General features: G+C 41.4%; 1 non-coding gene across 1 annotated transcript; it reads right to left on the reverse strand.

The window, feature by feature from the left end:
- Nucleotides 1–6,104: 6,104 nt before the first annotated feature.
- Trnas-cga (transfer RNA serine (anticodon CGA)) lies at nucleotides 6,105–6,179 on the reverse strand. Its single transcript has one exon. It is a non-coding gene; the product is annotated as a tRNA-Ser (tRNA).
- Between the last annotated feature and the right edge of the window lie 5,370 nt (nucleotides 6,180–11,549).

An 11,549-nucleotide genomic window follows, 5' to 3' on the forward strand; every position in this document is an offset into this window, starting at 1 on the left:
CATTTGTCACAACTCGCGGTCTTATATAGTGTTTCTGAAGGATAAAGCAACAAGTGCCCGCTATTATTTCCGTACTGCTACCGGTTCTACGACAGGAAGGTGACCAGTGAAATTACCAGATCCGTCGCCTGTTGAGCTTGTATAGGACATGAGGAAGCAGAAGATTCATCATTCTCCATGACATGCAAGAACCTTTTGTGAACCGTAACATGTTGGCCTAAATTTGCTATCGTATCATCCAACACTGATGAGCTACATGTCTCCTCACTAGTCAATAAAATGAACCTCTCCTTCAGGGTGTTACAATGTTTAAAATAATGTGTGTATTTAAACACACCTGTGAGAAACAATACGAATCAGCACTGAGCATAACAACCACCAGTTAGACTGAAAGGAAGTAATAAAGAATAGAATAAGCAAATCTGAATACAAAAGCTTGTACGATGATAATACCAGTCTCGTAACCCTAGTACGAGATAGTAGTTGTTATTGATATTATTATACAAAATGTTTTCGTGGCTTTATTGCACTGGAATTCTAAATAACGTTGTAGAAATCTACTTCATTTCAGACTTTTCTTTCAGCTGATAAAATGGACATTTTGCTTAGTCTTCTTAATTCATTGTAGAGTGAAGGTAATTTTTTTATTAATTTCAGTTTAGGAAAACGTCTCTCGCATAGTGTGACAAAGAAACTAATGTCCCAATATTGCTCTGGAAACTGTAGGATTTCTTGGCCTGTCCATCTAGCAACAACGTCCACATTCGTATTGGTTGCACACAGAAGCCTACGATATCTTTTTATTTCTTGCAGTTAGCTGCTCCTTATCAAATTCGTAAATTTCTACCAGATCCTTCACTGTTACAGCTAGAGTGCCATCGGAAGCTTCAAGCATAATTTGGTTTCAACAATTAGGAAAATTTTTGTGATTTCATTCATGACCATGTATCATTGTGACAATTCTTGTAAAAATCAGTCTGTGCATTCAAACGTGAATTGACGAACATCTTCTTGAATCGATAATCCAGCATCATGACCTACTTCACCTAGCATTTTCTTCGCCTGCCTTGTTGGTCAGTCTTAATGTCCATATCACTGCATTTATTAGTGCCAAAGGTAACAACAAAGTTTTAAATAATTCAAATTTGTGCAGACACTAAGAAGTCATTCAGGGTTTTGAATATGAATTGATCTTTGAAGTCACTTTTGGTGAAAGTAGACATGGTAGGAATAAGTTCACTTCCTCCATCATGGCGTGCCAAAAGGTCAAAAAGGTGAATCACATAAAACTGGGAGAAAAGAGCTTGCTGCAGATCTAGTATAAAGGTTTGTCTTGAATCGACCTTGTACATCTACCAAAGTACTCACAATTGTTTTCATGTTTTCTTTTACGACTTTAACTGAATTGTAATGAATATTCCAGTGAGTGTCAGATAATCGTTTAAAATTATTTCCAGTTTTTTTTCTACGTGTAGCTCCCATCTATATGGAGAAGACGTCAATGAATAAATGTCATTTCTCTACAGTTCCAAAACATACGACGCCAGTGGGAACACATAATAACGCGTGAACTCCACAAAAATTTAAGGGGTGATTAGATCAGGGGCTGAACAGAGTTTCTGGATTGACTTCTACAATTTTTCGCTGTACTTTTCAGTGTTCAACTGACAGTGATGCGGCATTGTCACAACCTTGATCCTGCACTACGTAATAATCAAGCCATCTTTTCCATTTACGGCTAACTATTTTTTGACGTCTCCTCTGTAGTTTTCACGACATTTATTTTGGTTATATTTTGCAAACGCATAAAGCCTCTAACTCCAAATTCCTCCTATTTACAGAATAAATTCGGGCTTTTTTTTGGATTTTATTAAAAATTGTCTGTTCCTGGCGGCTCTCCCCCCCCCCTCCCTTTCCCCCGCTGCGCCCCCTTCCATGACCAGAAGCCCTTCTGTAGCCGCAGTTGTTAACTTTCTGAGACATACGGATGAGCCAATGACTTTTACTGTTCACCTTGTGGCGAAATGCACCTTTGGTCACCGAGTCTTCTCATGTACGCGAGTGCACTCACGGATATGAGAGGAGGAAGCGAGGTAGACCGGCGAGAGCTTGCTGGGGTCCAGATGTTTGAGGTGAGAAGTTAGCTCTATGCTCGCCTTGCAGATGACTGTATTCTTGTATTGCAAAGTTTGATTTCAATATTATACAGATCATGGGAGAAATATTAGTTATAGAGGATTTATAAACAAATCACCAGATTCTTGCTTCAAAGATGCATAATATGACAAGTATAATAGATAACTAAACTGAAATACTTTTAGGTGGAAAGGGTACACGTAATTTCAGTGACACTAAAAACGGACACTTAGAAGATGACTGCTATTCGAGGGGCACTTCTACGGCCATCTTTTGCTGTCTTGGGCTGTGGATGGTCATGCTATGGAGTGCTGAGCGACCAAACGACTGCGAGTGTGGAAATCGAGAAATTCTAATATTTGACTAGTTGTAGGACTTGAAATATTCGGGTTCGAGTTGGGCTTTGAAATATTCAGGACATTCATTGAATTTAGAGTTACGCATTCCCATGGGAACTTTTGTTTTATGAAGGCAGCTCCGCACTTGGAAATAATTCAGATGGAATGGAGACTTCCAATATTTTTTGTGAAGCAGGAATAAGGCAGGGCACTCAACATTCGTGCATTAATCAGTAGCCATTGAATCTACATGGCACTCGCACTGTGTTACTATATACATGATGATGACAAGACATTGTTGTTCCGAAACTTGCGACTTTATTATATTTCAATGGACATGAAGTAAAAGAGCAAATCAACTCTCCAGAATTCCTAGACTACCATTAGAACCAAAAGCAATTATTTTATGAAATCCCATTAGATGTCAGTATCGCAGCTTCTTCTTAATGACAAGAATGGCATCTGAGGACTCTGGAATTCGTGAGAACTTTTGGTGTACAAGAACATTAAGAAATCATTACGAAATTAAGCAGCGAAAGAAGAAATAAGAAGGTACTCCAAGAGACTTCGAACAAGTCAAAGCATACATTGTAAAAAGAACTTATTGGAGGAAGAGATGCCACAGATTAGTCAGTACTAGAGATGGGCAAAGTCTTTCATACTTGGCAAATAGTTCACTGGCGATCGCTCTTTTTTGGGAACCGTTTATTTTTACTCGTTCACTGTTCATTGTGCTTGGTACATGGTTCTTATGGAAAATTGAAAATTAGTAGCATAGGTGAGTGAAGATGGAAGGCGCCGAGAGGGGAACTTGCCTCCCCCCAGGAGTACAGAGTTTTTATTCATAACAGAATTCTCACACACTTGCAATTTTCGTGATTCTGCAAAACATCTCGTTTAGCCAACTGTAGCGTTATGTGGTTGATCGCAGTGAAATAATATAAGGTGACGCACGAAAAACCGGCTCCGTGTACAGACTGCTCGCCAATTACGCACGATTTGTCGACCACTACGAGCAGAATAGATAAATATGTAATAATTAGGCAGTGAAGAAATAAAAATAAGCTAATGCAAACAACTTCGAAACAATAGGTAACGAATGGTAAGCGACAATGAGCAGTCTAGTACTCGGGGCCGGTTTTCTTGCGCCACTATGTACCACTGAAGTAATATTGTAGGAGTTATCATATTCTCTTTACAAAATGTGACACCATACACTCCATTACGAAGCGTGGGCTTCATTCGCTTGTAAGTCGGTCTGCCTTCCATAACAATGAACACGCTGTTCATCGAAATAGTGAAGTAAGCTGATACGCCGTTTTGTTACCTGAAAAGATGTATGTATTACATACTACGTAATTTTTATGTGGTTTACGTAATTATAAAATACAGTTTAACTACCGGTCGTGGACACTGAATAGAATACGAAAAGAACCAGAAGCTCAGGGTTTAAAAAAAGGTTTGAAAGAAGTCTGGAATGAACGTGCGAAGCGAACGAAACGAGCAGCCAACGTACCGTTGCGTGAACGAGACCGACCGTTTCCCGTTCCCGGGAACTATAAGTAGAAAGAGGCGACCGAAGTGACCTATAAAAGACTGTTCCTTAGAATTCGTTCGTCGCTCGTTCCGTTCATCTTTCAGAACCGTTCCTTTGGACCCGTTACTTCACGGACGACCCATCTCTACAGTACACTACCATATAATATATTCTTCCACACGCAGAATTCATTGTTAGTCACATGGAAAATAAAAGCTACATCTACTGTATCATGATAACGGCAGTATACGTGCCCTCCTCTTTTAAATATAACTTCTTGGATTTTAAAACTTTTTGACTAAGTGGGACGTCCTAGAAACTAAGTTTGTAGCAGTCCTCACACCCGAATTGTTGTCTGTAAATCGATTAAACTGCAGCTATTACTGGGACCTGTACTGATAAGTATCAGCGTATTACGAACTCTAAATGCGACAAATGACTGGAGTGACTGCGAATGTTAAATACTGTGGATATTAGGTTAATTGACAAAAAAGGGGTGAATTAGTAGCTGAAATACCTAGATGGAATGTGAGTTACACATCACAACGATGGAAGCTCCTGACACTTTACGTGAAGCCGAGCGAAGCAATTACGTCGGTTTCCATATATGAGGGGGAAAAAGGTCACAAATACAGTAATAACGGAGGATAATGTAAAGAAATTGAAAGCTGAGCGCTTTATCATGGACGCAGTTTCTCGCAATACAGTTCATTTTTAGTTATTGCAATAAACGTGAACTCAAAAGCATAACGTCACAGAACTAACTTCTAAATTGCAGAAACTTCTGTACTAACTGTGGGTAGCAGCATTGATCTAGGAGCTACGAAAATGTTTTCCCTAATTTCAATAAAGTCGTATGTTCATGCTAAATCTAAATTATTGTATATGAGTTCTAAATTCAGAGTATAATTTCACTGAACAGTCTAATAAGAAAATATCTTTTGCTGACGTCTTCAGACAATCTGGAGACCATTCTTTAAGCAACTAAACGTATCCGCCTAATTCTTGTAATACAATGGTCCCTCATCAGGTATTAATTAGCAAGTGGTCACAAGCTGATTATAACAACTGCAGTTATTGCTGTTAAGTTATGAATAAAAATGGCGTTCACTACTTTCAACGTACGTCGTCTTTGTCACAAGGAATGTGACAAATTACGTACGTATTTTTTGATCTCTTAGTTCTCCTATAAGCCAACGAGAGAATCTGCGTGCCTCTCTCAGAAGGATTATCTCTTCCATAGGGTGTTGAAAGAATTGCATCAGATCCTATGAACTGAAAGAAACAGTGCACGAAAAGGCCGCTGTTTGGTAAAAGTAAAGGAATATTTGAATTTCAATTTACCTCCAAAATAGATTTATGTAGTGGTAGCAGAAATATATTTTGTTTAAAAGTTCATATGTCAGTTATTTTATGGCACTTATAAGGTCAGGATGGATCTAGAAATCAATGTAATGCTCTGAAAAAGCCAATCGTGAAAACAGACAAAAGGTCAACGCAACGGATTGGGAACTCTGGACAAGGATTGCGTGTGGTATAACTGCGCATTAAGTCACAGTCGTCAGAAGTAAAAAAGATGTCCTGTATATGTTTTCTAGACAATGGAATGAAAATATTCTAAGATAATCAAATGAAAGCAATAAAAATATCAGGAAAACAAAACAGAAATGAATGGTAGATAGGGGCCATAATTATGTTGTCAGTTAAGAAGCCATGTATCATATTAACTAACGACGTGGTGCAATACTTCCCAGATTTCTTCAAATGTGCGAATAGTTTATTACTTTACAGAAAAACGTAGATACGCAATGTCTAAAGTAAAGACACCTTGGGAATAGTTCCAGATAAGCTGCAGGCAACCATCGAGGCACTAAGAGAGAGAAGGCGCCGGGAGATGATCGTGTTAGAAGAGAAGTGATTAATACTGAATGGTAAGTTACATAAAAGGAAGTTGTAACATTATTTACAGATTACAGCAGAAGGAAACAATTCCGACAAATTACAGACGTAAAAAACTACAGGCTTCCAGAATGAGATTTTCACTCTGCAGCGGAGTGTGCGCTGATATGAAACTTCCTGGCAGATTAAAACTGTGTGCCCGACCGAGACTCGAACTCGGGACCTTTGCCTTTCGCGGGCAAGTGCTCTACCAACTGAGCTACCGAGGCACGACTCACGCCCGGTACTCACAGCTTTACTTCTGCCAGTACCTCGTCTCCTACCTTCCAAACTTTACAGAAGCTCTCCTGCGAACCTTGCAGAACTAGCACTCCTGAAAGAAAGGATATTGCGGAGACCTGGCTTAGCCACAGCCTGGGGGATGTTTCCAGAATGAGATTTTCACTCTGCAGCGGAGTGTGCGCTGATATGAAACTTCCTGGCAGATTAAAACTGTGTGCCAGGCCGAGACTCGAACTCGGGACCTTTGCCTTTCGCGGGCAAGTGCTCTACCATCTGCGTAGTGTTCAACCGAACACTTCTTTTGAGAAAGTTCTGCCACAAATTCTCCTCAATTCTATGCAATAACGTTACGTTCTCATTAGTTAGGAGATCGACCCAACTCATCTTCGGCATTCTTCTGTAGCACCACATTTCGAAACCGTCTATTCTCTTTTTGTCTAAACTTTTTAACGTCCATGTTTCACTTCCATATATGGCTACACTCCATACAAATACTTTCAGAAAAGTCTTCTAACACTTGACTCTGTATTCGATATTAACAAATTTCTTGTCTTCAGAAAGGCTTATAACGCTAAAGATCAAATACGTAGGCCCAACACAAAGTTAACAGAACGAGTACACAGAATTATTATTGAAAACCAAACCGTGTAACTGGTCCATGCAGTTATACAGTACTAAACTGCTAATGTTTGATGAAGGTGGTGGCAGCGTCGATCTCCTGTGATATATATATATATATATATATATATATATATATATATATATATATTGCACAACTGACCGAAATATGCCGTGAATAATAAGGCACATTGCTGCCTCATTCGAGTATTATATACACTCCTGGAAATTGAAATAAGAACACCGTGAATTCATTGTCCCAGGAAGGGGAAACTTTATTGACACATTCCTGGGGTCAGATACATCACATGATCACACTGACAGAACCACAGGCACATAAACACAGGCAACAGAGCATGCACAATGTCGGCACTAGTACAGTGTATATCCACCTTTCGCAGCAATGCAGGCTGCTATTCTCCCATGGAGACGATCGTAGAGACGCTGGATGTAGTCCTGTGGAACGGCTTGCCATGCCATTTCCACCTGGCGCCTCAGTTGGACCAGCGTTCGTGCTGGACGTGCAGACCGCGTGAGACGACGCTTCATCCAGTCCCAAACATGCTCAATGGGGGACAGATCCGGAGATCTTGCTGGCCAGGGTAGTTGACTTACACCTTCTAGAGCACGTTGGGTGGCACGGGATACATGCGGACGTGCATTGTCCTGTTGGAACAGCAAGTTCCCTTGCCGGTCTAGGAATGGTAGAACGATGGGTTCGATGACGGTTTGGATGTACCGTGCACTATTCAGTGTCCCCTCGACGATCACCAGTGGTGTACGGCCAGTGTAGGAGATCGCTCCCCACACCATGATGCCGGGTGTTGGCCCTGTGTGCCTCGGTCGTATGCAGTCCTGATTGTGGCTCTCACCTGCACGGCGCCAAACACGCATACGACCATCATTGGCACCAAGGCAGAAGCGACTCTCATCGCTGAAGACGACACGTCTCCATTCGTCTCTCCATTCACGCCTGTCGCGACACCACTGGAGGCGGGCTGCACGATGTTGGGGCGTGAGCGGAAGACGGCCTAACGGCGTGCGGGACCATAGCCCAGCTTCATGGAGACGGTAGCGAATGGTCCTCGCCGATACCCCAGGAGCAACAGTGTCCCTAATTTGCTGGGAAGTGGCGGTGCGGTCCCCTACGGCACTGCGTAGGATCCTACGGTCTTGGCGTGCATCCGTGCGTCGCTGCGGTCCGGTCCCAGGTCGACGGGCACGTGCACCTTCCGCCGACCACTGGCGACAACATCGATGTACTGTGGAGACCTCACGCCCCACGTGTTGAGCAATTCGGCGGTACGTCCACCCGGCCTCCCGCATGCCCACTATACGCCCTCGCTCAAAGTCCGTCAACTGCACATACGGTTCACGTCCACGCTGTCGCGGCATGCTACCAGTGTTAAAGACTGCGATGGAGCTCCGTATGCCACGGCAAACTGGCTGACACTGACGGCGGCGGTGCACAAATGGTGCGCAGCTAGCGCCATTCGACGGCCAACACCGCGGTTCCTGGTGTGTCCGTTGTGCCGTGCGTGTGATCATTGCTTGTACAGCCCTCTCGCAGTGTCCGGAGCAAGTATGGTGGGTCTGACACACCGGTGTCAATGTGTTCTTTTTTCCATTTCCAGGAGTGTAATCATGCAGTTCTTTTCTCCTATTTCAGTTCGCAATATGCTCGCTCTTTGCCTGCTAGCTACCGACTGACTCATGCCACACAGGAGCCTCGCATTTCGACCGCCAGATACGCCTTTTCTATTCCAGCCTAGCCAGTTCCGTTGCGGAGGGACTTCTCTCCCAGTTTTACATGATTACAAATGTACTTTCCCTATCCATGAACCAGCATTAAAAATAAATTTCTAGCTTTTGACGTTCCTTTACAATAAATTACCTCTGACATTACATCCATAGCTTAATTACAACTACATATATCATAATAAATAATCAATAAAATATTTACATGGATCTTACATCGAAGAGCGTAGTTATACAGTTATCACATTAAGTAAGACCAAACAAGTTAGATATGGATATTGTGTTACATGCTTTTCTTGCCATTAGCCATTCTACATTTTTCATCCTCTGTACTTCCGCCTTTGCCAGTTGTTTTTCTGCCCAGAAAAAATCTCATCTATTTTAATTATCTCGTTTTCTAATCTGATTCCCTTAGCATCACCTGATTAATTCGATTACATTCGCCATCCTTATTTTGCTTTTGTTAATGTTCATTTAATGGAATGTAGTCGAATTAAGTCGGGTGATGAAACACTTAAAGTAGTAAAGGAGTTTTGCTATTTGGGGAGCAAAATAACTGATAATGGTCGAAGTAGAGAGGATATAAAATGTAGGCTGGCAATAGGAAGGAAAGCGTTTCTGAAGAAGAGAAATTTGTTAACATCGAGTATAGATTTAAATGTCAGGAAGTCGTTTCTGAAAGTATTTGTAAGGAGTGTAGCCATGTACGGAAGTGAAACATGGACGAAAAATAGTTTGGATAAGAAGAGAATAGAAGTTTTTAAAATGTGGTGCTACAGAAGAATGCTGAAGATTAGATGGGTAGATCACATAACTAATGAGGAGGTATTGAATAGGATTGGGGAGAAGAGAAATTTGTGGCAGAACTTGACTAGTAGAAGGGATCGGTTGGTAGGACATGTTCTGAGGCATCAAGGGATCACCAATTTAGTATTGGAGGGCAGCGTGGAGGGTAAAAACCGTAGAGGGAGACCAAGAGATGAATACACTAAGCAGATTCAGAAGGATTTAGGTTGCAGTAGTTACTGGGAGATGAAGCAGCTTGCACAGGATAGAGTAGCATGGAGAGCTGCATCAAACCAGTCTCAGGACTGAAGACCACAACAACAACAACAACAACAATGTTCATCTTATATCCTCCTTTCATTACATCGTATATTTCGTTCAACTGATCTTCCAAATACTTTGCTGTTCATGACAGAATTACAGTGTCATCGGAAAACCACAAATTTTTTATTTCCTTTCGCTGAACTTTAATTCTTACTTCAAATTTTTCTTTGGTTTCCTTTAGTGCTTCTTCAATGTACGTATTGAATAATATCAGTATCAGGGATAGGCGAAAACCCCTTTCAACCGCTGCCTTCCTTTCAGGCCCCTAGACTATCACAACTGCCTTCTATCTTCTGTACAATTTGTAAACAGACCTTCGCTCCCTGGATTTTACTGCTGCTACCTTAAAAATTTCAAAGAGATTATTCCAACCAACATAGTCAAAAGCTTTCTATAAGTCTACAAATGCTATAAATGTATGTTTGCTTTTACTTAACCTGTCAACTAAGATAAGTCGTAGGGATAAATGTAGGTTCGCCTTTCCTTACCCTATCCTCTGCGATACGTCGTAGGGTCAGTATTGCCTCGTATGATCCTACATCTCTCCAGAATCCAAACTGATCCCTCCCGAAGTTGGCTTCTACCGGATTTTCCATTCTTCTGTGAAGAATTAGTGTTAGTATTTTTCAACCAGGACTTGCTAAAATATTAGTTCTGTAATGTTGACTCCTGTCAGCAACCGAATTCTCTGGGATAGGAATTATTAAATTATTCTTGAAGTCTGAGGATATTTCATCTGTCTCATACATCTTCCACACCAGATGGAAGAGTTCACGCTGACTATCCCAAGGCTATCAGTATTCCTGATGTAATGTCGTCTACTTCAGGGGTATAGTTTCGGCTTATGCCTTTCAGTGGCCTGTCAGATTCTCCTAGCAGCATCACTGAAAGGTGTGTGTGTAGTTTTTTCTAGGAATATTTCTTATTTGGAAGTCTGAAATCACGCTCATGAGGTCTGCATTGCTTAGACACGCGCGTGCTAGCTCGGCAGAGAAGCTGCTCTGAACAGAGATGAATTAGAAGTGATATTTGCTTTGCTGTTTTGTCTGCCAGATTTATCTGCTGATCGTGAGGAGACGAGAGTAGGGAGACAGTTGAGCTTTGGTGTTTTGTGTGAAAAGTCGAGTTTTAGTTTAGTAGCAGTAAGCAGCAATCATTGGAATTTTTTTGGTATTATATTACGGATGAACGAAAGATTTTTTGCGGAGTGTAAAGGAATTTATTTTTACATTGGTACCGTTATATCATATTTCCCTCATGAACCAATGATCTTGCCTCGGTGGAGCAACTTGCGTGCCACAGCGATACTGATAGCCATAAAGTCGTACAACCACAACAGAGTGGCATCTGTTGAGAGGCCTGACAAACATGTCGTTCCTGGAGAGGGCAACAGCCTTTTCAGTAGTAGCAGGGCAATAGTCCGATGACTCACTGATCTGGCCTTGTAACATCATCCAAAACGGCCATGCTGTGCCGCTACTACGAACGACTGAAAGCAAGGGGAAACCAAAGCCGGAATTTTTACTGAGGGCGTTCAGCTCTACTGTATGGTTAGATGATGATGCCGCCCTCTTGGATAAAACATCCCGGAAGTAAAATAGTTCCCCATTTGGATCTACGGGTGGGGACTACTCAGGACGATGTTGTCATGAGGAGAAACAGAAGTGGCAGTCTACGGATCGGAGCGAAGTACGTTAGATCTCTTAACTGGACAGCGAGAGTAGAAAATTTAAAAAATAAAATAGATTGATTGAAGGTAGATATATTGATAACAATGAACAACATATTTGAAGTGAAAGTGTGTAAATAGCATGATTTTGAGTTAGTTATGTTTATTTCAATATAAAATGATACAAAATCATTATCTTCAG

This window comes from Schistocerca nitens, chromosome 5 (assembly GCF_023898315.1).
Source record: "Schistocerca nitens isolate TAMUIC-IGC-003100 chromosome 5, iqSchNite1.1, whole genome shotgun sequence".
In the NCBI taxonomy this organism is placed as follows: Eukaryota; Metazoa; Arthropoda; class Insecta; order Orthoptera; family Acrididae; genus Schistocerca; species Schistocerca nitens.